The sequence below is a fragment of the Neomonachus schauinslandi genome, chromosome 6 (genome assembly GCF_002201575.2).
Source record: "Neomonachus schauinslandi chromosome 6, ASM220157v2, whole genome shotgun sequence".
Taxonomy (NCBI): domain Eukaryota; kingdom Metazoa; phylum Chordata; class Mammalia; order Carnivora; family Phocidae; genus Neomonachus; species Neomonachus schauinslandi.
In genome coordinates, this window is record NC_058408.1 from 75,631,426 (window position 1) to 75,642,215 (window position 10,790).

The 10,790-nt window shown below is 53.3% G+C and overlaps 1 protein-coding gene across 4 annotated transcripts in view; it reads right to left on the reverse strand.

The window, feature by feature from the left end:
- SGMS1 (sphingomyelin synthase 1) overlaps positions 1 to 10,520 on the reverse strand; it is a 268,484-nt gene extending 257,964 nt beyond the window's left edge. For 2 of the 4 annotated variants that reach the window (XM_021696186.1, XM_021696181.1), the window contains exon 1: positions 10,297 to 10,520. The gene's annotated coding sequence lies outside the window, so the exon portion shown is untranslated. Of the gene's footprint in view, positions 1 to 9,159; positions 9,309 to 10,296 lie in introns of all 4 variants that reach the window. The other 2 variants (XM_021696183.1, XM_021696184.1) reach the window with 2 other exon arrangements.
- Positions 10,521 to 10,790: the final 270 nt, after the last annotated feature.

A 10,790-nucleotide genomic window follows, 5' to 3' on the forward strand; every position in this document is an offset into this window, starting at 1 on the left:
CAGCTCTGTGGAACTCTGTTCTCCACCCTGCTCCCAGGACGCTTCTGCTCTATTCCGAACCTTCGCTGACCCTGTGACTCCAGGGAGCCCCATTCCCTGCACGAGCATCGTCCATCCACCCAGCCTGGCAGGGGAGTCCCCACCGCATGCACCATCTGAGGCTGGTCGTGGATTCACACAGTGCACCTGATGGGACTTCTAAACGACCCAACATTCCACCTTTTGTACCTTTAACAGAGACAGCCTGCCGGGAGGGGCACCATCACCAGTGAAGAATCCACCAACCATTGCTGTTTCTATAGCGTGGTCTGGACACACAGCTCAGAAGGACAGGAGAAGAGGCAATGACATAAAATTCTTTTCTATCAACAGATGATAAACACCAGGTGATGTGGGGCTCGTGAGCCACTCTTCTGGGTGTCACGCAATCTGGGAGATGACTAGGGTCTGCAAACCCAAGCTCTCCGTTCACAGGTAAGGAAGCAGAGGCGAGAGCCGGCCAAGGTAACGACTTTGGCACACATGGGCCGGCACACAAGGTGTCTGTAAGGGTATCCATGAAGGGGGAAAGGGAGAGGGAGAAGGCAGAGGGAAGGACGACGTGAATGAGAAATGCAAACCACTGTAAACGAACTGATAGCAGAATTTTGAACTTTACCAAAAATTGTGGGCAAATAAAACCTTGTTTCTAATAAAGACTCTTTCTTTAAAACACCGATTCACCTTAAAGATAGTCATTCATCTTCTCCAGGTTTTACGCTCCAGGAGATAGCTAAAATTGAGCCACGTTTTTTTAAAGACAAACTGTCAAGTGTCCCCTAAGACTTCCTATGCGGTTTCCAAGTGCAGTTCTAGTTCCTGGTTCCCCTTGGCGGGCTGACCACGCACAGCACGCCTCTTCCTACACTCCCCTCTGTTGTTGGAGTGACCGCACTAAACCGGGCAGCCCCAGAAACAAGGGAGAGAAGCTGCACCACTTCCAGCTCCAACTGCACCAGCCTACTGTCTGGGCTACCTGCTCCCGCGTGCTGTGCACAGGAAGCCCTGAGCAGGGGACCCTCTCCGGCCAGCCTCCCACCGCTGCCCCCAGGGCCACACGCACAGGTGCCATGCTGCATGCACCACGGGGTGATGGTGTTTCTCTGTGCACAGGTCTGCCCCCCCACCCCCTCTAACCCCTCGAGAACCCAGACCACACCTCACTCGTCTTTGCACGTCTCAAGGCTTAACGAGGTTCCAGCCTACTGCAGACCCTCAACTCGCCTTTACTGCTATTGTAAACCCCGGGCTATGGAGAGACCAGACGACAGAACACCTCTCGTGTGGGCTCCCAGTGTTCCCCTGGCAATCCCCTATCCCCTCTGCCCGCCACCTTCCCTCCCCAAGCAATCCCCCGCTGCAGGGTCACGGGAGAGCCCCGACAACCAGCACAGGGAAAAGTCTTCTTCCCAAAGACAATCTACTCATGTGTTCTCCCCTGAGTTGAAATCTAAGTTCCCGTTTTCTATAAAATCTTTCAAATCTCAACATCTCTCGTTCCACAGACATGGTTCCCATGGAGGAAACGCACCCTCTGTTGCAAAACAAAAAACTCTGGCTGTACCAACACAGTTCCTCCTTCTGGGGGGTTTGGACACACTGGCCACCTCACCTCACCACCACTGGGGAAGGCGCACAGCCCCTCCTTTTGCTTCCTTTTTTTTTTATTTTTTTAAGATTTTTTTTTTATTATTTATTTATTTGACAGAGAGAGAGAGAGTGAGAGCGGGAACACAAGCAGGGGGAGTGGGAGAGGGAGAAGCAGGCTTCCCACTGAGCAGGGAGCCCGATGTGGGACTCGATCCCAGGACCCTGGGATCATGACCTGAGCCGAAGGCAGACGCTTAACGACTGAGCCACCCAGGTGCCCCTGCTTCCTTTTTTTAAGTGCCTTCCTACAGAGAGTTTCCTACTACAATTAGCCCAAATAAGATGATCTTCAGCCTCCCCACCGTCAGGATACGTATCTTCATACACTTTTAATTTCTCTGTGCCTAAATCTTTCCAAAGGGATAGATGATGGGACAAAGCCTTTCTGTGCCTCTGGCAGGGAGTGAGCAAGGCGGAAAAGAACAAAACATATCAGGGCATCTCCCTAACATGGGATGCATGACATGGCACTTGGCACTGCTAGTGAGTCTCGAATTGCACTCCCGAATTTTCTCCCCACCCCGGGGTATCACCCATTCGGGCCCATGTTGGAAACACAGGCAAGGACAGAAAACAAATTTCTACCCTGCACTGGCTCAGAGCCCCCTTCTCCGGCCTATATAAACAGGACCATGTGCGTTCAGTGTTTACTGCATGACGGGGAAAGGGTTTAAAATTTCTGCAGCTGAAAACCTCCCAACCTGACCGTGACTAGAAGCAGGAGCACCGGGCCCCTCACTGACATGAGGGCTGCTGACAGCAGGGGATCTCCCAAGAGCGGTCAGTCCCAGGCCAGCCGCATCAGCAGCTCTGCGAACATGTCAGGCACGGACGCCTCCTGGGTGTAACAAGCCTCCAGGTGCTTCTAATGCCTGGGGAAACTTGAGAACCTTCCGCATGGGCTGATAAACCTCCAAGGTCACGCGAATGCCCTGCTGGGCTAACCCATATGTCACCACGCTTACCTGATTATGACGGCTACCCACCAACGCACCTACACTGGCAATTTTTACCAACTGGTGAAGGCCCCAAACATTACGATCCCTCAGGGCATTCTTCCTACTTTGTGCCCCTCTGTCCTCATGCCTAAAAAGGGAATGCTAATAATCTCCATCTCAGAGGACGGTCGCAAGGGGCAAGGGCTTGGGCAGTCTCCGGCCACGCGGTTAAGCTCCACAAACGTGAATCCCTATGATTAATACACCTTCGCCAAAAGGTCTAACAAGCTTCCTGCCTGCTAACCACCTGACGTCTACCCTCTCCATCCCGCAGCCCCGATCGAGGATACCTAGGGCCCACCAAGGCAGCACCCAGCTCCACGATCTGTCAAGGATTCATTCATTCCGTCTACAGCCCGCGTGCCCACCGCGAACCTGGCAACCAAGAGAGAAAGTCCATTCTACACAACTGTGCGTCCAACAGGTCCTTCTGGACAAACGCCACCCGTCTCTGGGCATAAGGCCTGATACACGTCAAGGGAGATACAGGAGGAACGCAACGAATATGAACAAAAGGAGTCATGAGAGTAACTAACGTTTTTATCGTGATGACCCTGTGCCAAGCTCTAAGCACCCGACAGGAGTAGTCCTCACAAGGACACCGTGAGATATCTGCGGTTACCACACCCGACGATGAGGGTCAGGGAAACTGAGGCACGGAAGGTTCACATAACATGCCTGAGGTCCCACAGCTCCTAAATGGTAAGGCCAAGAGTTGAACGCACACACTCAGGCTCCAGTCAGGGATCCTAACCACTTTACTACACGACACAAAGCTACCAGTTAGCTAAGCATCTACTAGCCACTTGTTACCACTTCTCCCAAAGCAATTATTTTGAGACACTTAAATTTAGGCACACGATCCACTGCCATGGGGTTGAATACTAGGCCCTCCAAGCCCTGGACAGAAATGCTAGCTAATGATACCTGGTTTCTCCCTCCTTCTCTCTCCTCTGATTCCACCAGAGTCAAGTCAAAACACAGAGCATTTCTCTCTTCTCCCAGCTCCCCTGACACACCACTTAACCCCTGATTACAGACTGTAACACCGAGTTCTCTAATTGTTTCTCCCCCATGGGACTGCCAAAGTCTTTGGAAGTAACCAAACTTTCTGTGAAACCCCACAAGAGTGGGTGGAAGCAACACCTTGCTTGTGTAGACCCAGCGAGTGTTACACAGATCACTGGTGGGCTGATTCGCCTCGCTCTATTGACACGTTATCAATCCCTGGGGAAGCAGGATAAAAGCACTCAGTGGACCTACTTAAAGCCAGCATTAGGGGAGGTCTAACACAACATTCCCCAGACGGCAACTCTGTTTCACAATCTATAGGCCCTGCCTCTCCTACCTTATCCCCTGGGAGCCCTCAGCAGCCCCTGGGAGAGGCAGTTGGGGTCCAGGTTGAAGAAAGAAGCACCCCTGGGGAACAGTGAGTAACTAACTGGCCCATGTCACTCAAGGCTGTGGAATGGAGAACATTCCGTCCCCAAAGCCCTGACTCTGCCCATCTGAAAGGTTAAGACTAAGGAACTACCCTCAAAACAACAGGTTTCCTTTGTAAAAACACAAAACAAAAAAACAAACAACAACAACAACAAAAAACCCTACCATCACCATGACAGAAAATGTTAAATTCTGTTAAAAAGTCATTTGTAAAAGATGAGATAACCCTGTTCATGGATAGAATTACAGGATTAAGATACAAAATGTGCCATTTCTCCCCATGTTAGACTATAATGCCAGTCCCATTTCCGGGACTTTGTGGAGAACTTGACAAGTATTCTGAGAAGTCTATGGAAGAAGAGAGGCCCACAATGACCAAGATCTGAAAAAGAACAGCAAAGCAGACCCTGCCATGTAAGCTGTGAAAGTCAAAATAATCTGGCAGAGAAACAGACAGATAATGGTACAGAGAATCTGTGAACAATGTCAAAACCACCATGTTGAGTTTGGTGGGAACAGACTTTCAGCTTGGGGTGATGAGAAAGCTCTGGAGACGGACAGTGGTGATGGGTTCACAATACTGTGAATGCAGGAATCCCACCTAATTGTATGCTTAAAAATGGTACATTTTATCTCTGTTTTGCTGCAAATTAAAGATTTAAAAAATCAGTATGCTGAGTGAAAGGAGCTAGATACAACAAAGTGCCACATTCTGTGGTTCCATTTATATAAAATTCTCGAAAATGCAAGCACTAATCTACAGTGGCAAAGAGCACATGGGGGGCTGCCGGAGTCTGGGGACAGGGTGCGGATGGACTGCGAGGGGGCCCACCAGAAGCTCGGGGTGACGGAAACGCTCGGTATCTTGATTGCGGTGGTTTCACAAGTGTGTCCATCTGTCGAAGTTCATCAAATCACTGTACACTTGGAATGGATGTAGGTTACCATATGTAAATTACAATCCAATCAAGTTTTTAAAAAGAGGCTCGTGTGTGCACCCCAAGTATGACAGAGGTGGCTCCACGGTCTCCTCCGAAATATTAAGGGAAAAATACATGATTTAATAACGTGGGAAAAACTGGGTCACAAAGTGGGAAGGAAAAATGGCACCGGATCCCTGCTCAATGCCGTGTGCGAAGATGAACCTCACACAAAGTGAAGCCCTCACTGTGAGAAACAAAAGCAGGGAATAGCCTGGTGAGTCCGGGGTAAGGAAGAACATCTTCAGACCACTGAAGTGCAACATAAAGCAAAAAGTAATGAGCTCTACAGAACAAAAATTTCGGAAAGTGACTACTGACAATGTTGACAGACGGCAGGACGGGATTACTGTCTAGAATATGCAAGAAGCACGTGCAAACCAACACAGGAGAGAAACAAGACTACAGCTGGGTAAGAAACTAACAGCTAACAAAGATGCTCAACTTCACTAAGAAATGACACAAGCTCCCAGGAAAACAAGGAGATCCCACACTATAGCCACCAAATTCGGGTAAAATTAGAAAGAGGGCTAATACCAACCACTGTCGAGAATGTAGGGGATCAGGAACCCCCATGCACCCATGAGGAGAACAATCTAGCAGCATTTAGTCAAAACAGGTGTACTCATTCCATTCCACCCAGCCATTCCACTCCGGGGCACGCGCCCTTGCGACTGTGGGTCTCAAACTGTCCCAAGTAGCGCCATCTCCAGCCCAGGCACGTTACAACACAAGTTCATGGGGTCTGCCCCCAGGGTTTCTGATTCAGGTCTAGGCTGGGGCCTCAGAATCCGCATTTCCAGCAGGTGCCAGGCACTGCCCCTGCAGCTCCTGGGCGTGGACCACTTGGAGAAGCACTACGCTAAAGACGTCTCACACGCATCTTGAAAAGAACGCATACAGGATGTTCATCACAGCGTTGCCTGAGTGAGGTGAGCTAAGAGTCCCTCACCAGGGAAACGGGTAACAAAGCTAAAGGATGCCCAGCAAAGCCCTAGATAAGCCCACACTAACACAGATCTCACAAAGTCTTGAATGAAATTCTTCCTGCTTTTGTGAATGTCTGAAGATTTCCGTAATAAAAAGGCTGAGTGTTGAATGAAATAGAAGCCCGATGGAATCTATAGCACGGGACCACTTACGTAAACTGAAGACACACACAAAATAACATCTTTAACGAGGACACAGACATACCTAAGAATATATCCAACCCAGGAGAGGAGGCTCCTCTGCGGGGAGAGGAATGGGAGTAGAAATGAAGGGGAAACGTCGAACAAGAAAGGGGTTCTGCACAGGAGAGGGTCTTGCGCCAACAACGGAGGCGCGCTGACTCCCAGCACCTCGATGTCTAAAAAGTGAAAACCACCAGAGCAGCCCTAAGTGCCCACTCGCCTGCCTTTGCATACAGTGGAAGCCCCCAGCAATTTCCACAGTGGCTAGGGGACAGATCCCTTTAGCACTCAGAGAGGAAGAGGGGATCCTTCTGATGGACAAGCTTGGATGAATTCAGGCCCCCAGAACGCAACCTGCTCCTGAGCCCTGGAGTTTCCCTCTGCGACATATTAGCACATAAAAAAAAGCTGAGCTTTGGGTGCCTGGGTGGCTCAGTTGGTTAAGCGACTGCCTTCGGCTCAGGTCATGATCCTGGAGTCCCTGGATCGAGTCCCTCATCGGGCTCCCTGCTCGGCAGGGAGTCTGCTTCTCCCTCTGACCCTCCCCGCTCTCATGTGCTCTCTCTCATTCTCTCTCTCTCAAATAAATAAATAAAATCTTTAAAAAAAAAAAAAAAAAGCTGAGCTTCTAGGCGCTCAGCAAGGGGTGTGTATGTCCACACCTGTGTCTTTTCTCAGTGTGCGTATCTCTGTATTTGTGTGTGTGTCTGTGGGGGGAGCAGAGAGCGGTTTATTTGGGGAGGTAAGAAAGCCTCCGGAGGGGACAGACTCAGCCATGCTTGTGGCCAGCAGTCAAGTCTGTTTCAGTGAAACCAGAAGTCAGTTACAAAACCAAGCCCTCCTCCTGGCCCACAAGGCTGGCTTCCCCTTTCTTCACCCTCCCCTCCCCCACATCCCACTCTGCTTCCCAGCTCCCATATCCAGAGGGGCGGATCATCTGGTGACAGAGGAGCTTAACAAGTGACAAACTTTACAGCCACAATTCTCAGAATGTGGTTGGAGACAATAACCGACCACTTATATTCCTGACCAAGAGCCTGTAACAGAAAGGCCAGAGCCTTTAACACCAGGCACGCTGTAACAGTTCTTCCAAAAGAGACTGCTTATAGCTACCATCCAAAAAAAAGGGGGGGGCAAAGAAAAAGCCATCTATAATCTGTCATGTCCCCTCAGGGACACACCGGACACAGCTTTTTCCAAGGACCATAGAACAGTTCACCCCACAAAGTGGCTTCCACAGTGCAGAGGACAATCAGAAAATAAAAACCACCGCTGACTGAATTTATGTGAGAAAATGCAAAAGACCCTTCGGGCAGCAGATTTAAGCAAGCCAAGCCCATGCCAGGAAAGTATGTCTTTGGGGAAAGAAGCAGCAGATGAACAACTGCAGGAAGGAGCATAACAAAGTTTAAAAAAGATGCATAAGCATGAGCTGGCCCAACACTCACACCTCCCCCAAGGACGAGGGAGCTGATGCCCCTGTGCAAACAAAGCCAAATTCTTATTCCCCAAACACAGTTTTGTCTTTTCCACGGCAGCACTTTTCACTGGACGGTAAAGCTTTAGGAATTCTAAAGAGTCTTCCTGAAATGCTTTGTACAAAATAAAGTTTCACAGATAAAGCATATTTGATGTGCAGGAGTATGTCTTAGTTTTTTAAAAACTGTACGATAGCTCTATGTAGGACGAGTCCTTTAGGTTTTTATGAGGTATGTGAGCGAAGCATGCAGTTTTTTCCAGCTGAATACAGGATCTGCCACAATTTGAAAATTAAGGGACTTAACCAGGAAAAAAAGGAAAAGGATTGAGTTTTCAAGCAAAAATTGAATGTCTGTGGTCAACACAGGCAATGCCAACTTAGGAAAATAAAGTTCTTTAAGTGCCAAACTTAATGACGAGATTCTGTTTGTTTTTTAATTCAGCTGAGTAAGCATTTACTGAGCACCTACAAGGTAGGCACTGTGCAAGATGCTTGGGATCCTCCAAGGAATAAGACACTGTCTTAATAACTGGGTCCCTTTCATGTTAGTTTAATCCATCCCTTGAATTCATTTCTTTATTAAAATAAAAAATGCTTACTACCAGCCCTGAAGAGTTACAGAAATACATCTTACTATTCTATTAAAAATGTAAATTTCTCGTCTCTGAAGCAGAACAGAAGGAAAAGACGCTTTCTCCGCTTTCCATATTGACATCATTTGCTGCCGAGGAACCAGCTACATTTTCAGCTGTGCACGGTGGCAGGCACCACCTCCTCCTACCCAGCAGGTCACGGAGCTGCGGAGACTCAAAGACGTGCCACCTGGCTGAAGAGAAGCAGTGAAGAAAACCCAAAGCTCAGGGCCTCCAGACCCAAACAAACTGCGAGATAAGGCAAGTGAGCGGCTACAGGCAGACACCAGCCCCTGGAGGTTCTCTCAAAGCTGGAGCCTCGGAAACACAAGCCCCTGCTGGCCAGCTCCCTGGCCCGGACTAGGCATGGATGGCTTCAGAGCTGGAAGGCTGCCACCTGCTGAATCACCAAACATCCCCGGGCTTCCCTTGGAGCACTGGCCAGGCAGGGACCCATCCTCCGAAGAGAGCCTGCACCCCGGAGAGCCTGCACCCCAACCAAGACACGCCCAGCCCCGTCCCCTTCTGCACAGGCCCAAACCGCTGCCAACACCCCCCCCCGTGTTGGGGCGGCCCCTGGCAACTCCCCCCGAGTTGCTACGTCACCAGTCCCACTCCTCTCTTTCTGCCCACTCAGTCCTCCCTGCATGTTCAAGCCTCGGGACCGGGACGCGTGGGGGGCTCCCGGGGCACCGTGACAGGCGCTTACCACTCCACAGCCAGGCAGCCAACCAGAAAGGCCCCCGAGTCTGAGAGCAGAGTCACCTGTCCAAAGAGCTCGAAAGGTCCAGGAAGGTAAATGTCAAGGGAGTTAAAACAGTAGGCAGACCCCTCACGCGGAAAATAAACTTCCCTTTCACAAAGCAGTCTTCGCTCTGGGTTTCATAAGCGTGTGCCGCTGAAGTCTGTGGTGTCTGAAGGTGAAAAGAAACATCTGAGCAGCACCTGCAGGGAGCCCTTCCACTCCCTCCGGCCAAGATTTTTACTCGCGACTCCCAGGAGGGAAGCAGGCGTTGCCCAGAACGCGCCAGCCCGAATCCGTTGGCTGGACCAGGACGTCCTCGCTGGCCCACCGGCAGCCGCAAGCCCCAGTCGGGGTTGACACGGTGGGAGAGACGGCCGCTGCTGCCGCCGCCGCTCTGCCTTTGACAAGTTGCCTCGGGGTCGCAGGACCCCTCACTCGCGGGGACAGCCGTGTCCTGGAGACACTGTCCAGTCCCGGCTGCGCCGATGGCTCCTCCAGGCCTTGCCCACTCCCTGTCCTCTGGCGGGGGCCGCCCCTGAACCTGCAGGATGTTCTCCGGCCTGGGGAGGGCAGCTTGCTCCGCGGGGTGGGAGGGGGTCCCACCTGTTATACTGGCTGGGGCGGGCGCCGAGAGGCCGCGGAGAGGGTGGGGGTGGGGGGAATCCCGAAACCCTGGGCGCCTGGCCCACTGCGATCTGGCCCGGAGGTGACAACTGTCACGCCGCCGCCAGGGCCATGGGGGTGGGGCCGTGATTTGGGGCCGGCCCCCGCGAGTCTCTAGACCCCGGCCCGGGCCACCCGCCGAGGCGCCTCGCCCCCCGGCTCTCCTTCCCCGCCACCCTCCGCTCGCCCCAATCCTGCACTAGGCAACCTTCCAGCCCGCACGCAGCACCTCCGAGAGGCGCCCGCAGACGCCCCCGCCTTCCTCGCCGCCCAGACCCGGTTCCAGAGCCCCGGGGGCGGCCCGCCCCTCCGAGCCCCGCGCCCACCCCCGGGAGCGGGGGCGCGGGGGGAGTGCCCGCCAGGTACGCGCGCGGCTCCGAGCGGGCTGAGCTCACGCCCCCTCGCCCCGGGGCCGCCCGCATGCCGCTCCTCGCGGCCGTAGGCCCCCAAGGGCTCGACGCTCTCCACTACCACCCCCCGGCCCCACGGCTCACTTGCACCGGAGTCGCGGCCGCCGCCGGAATTCCGCTCACCGAGCCCCCCGCCGCGCACTGAAATCCGGGGCAGGGCAGCGTCGGGGCTCCGCAGGGGGATCGCGCTCTCCCGCTGGCTCGCAGTGCGCGGAGGGACGGCTGCCTCTCCCGGCCCGCCCTATCCGCTCCGTCCTGCCCGCGGCCGCCGCCGCCGCCCGGCCGCTGCCTCGCTGGTGCGAACGCTTCCGACTTGCCACCGCGAGCCTCCGGGCTGCCGAGCATGCCCAGTCCGCTGCCCGCGCCGGCCCGGCTCTCCGCGCGCCGTGAGTCCGCTCCTCCGGGTGTTCGCGGCGGCCGGCAGGGGAGGGGGGGCCGGGCGGGCGGGGTCGGCGGGGCCCGACTGGACCCGGGCCACAGGCTGCGCCCCGAGGGGCAGCGTGGCTTGGCCCCTTACTTTACTTTCCAGGAATACGGAGCTCGAGAGAAGGGCCAGCTGCGAATCTGGGGGGTCGCTC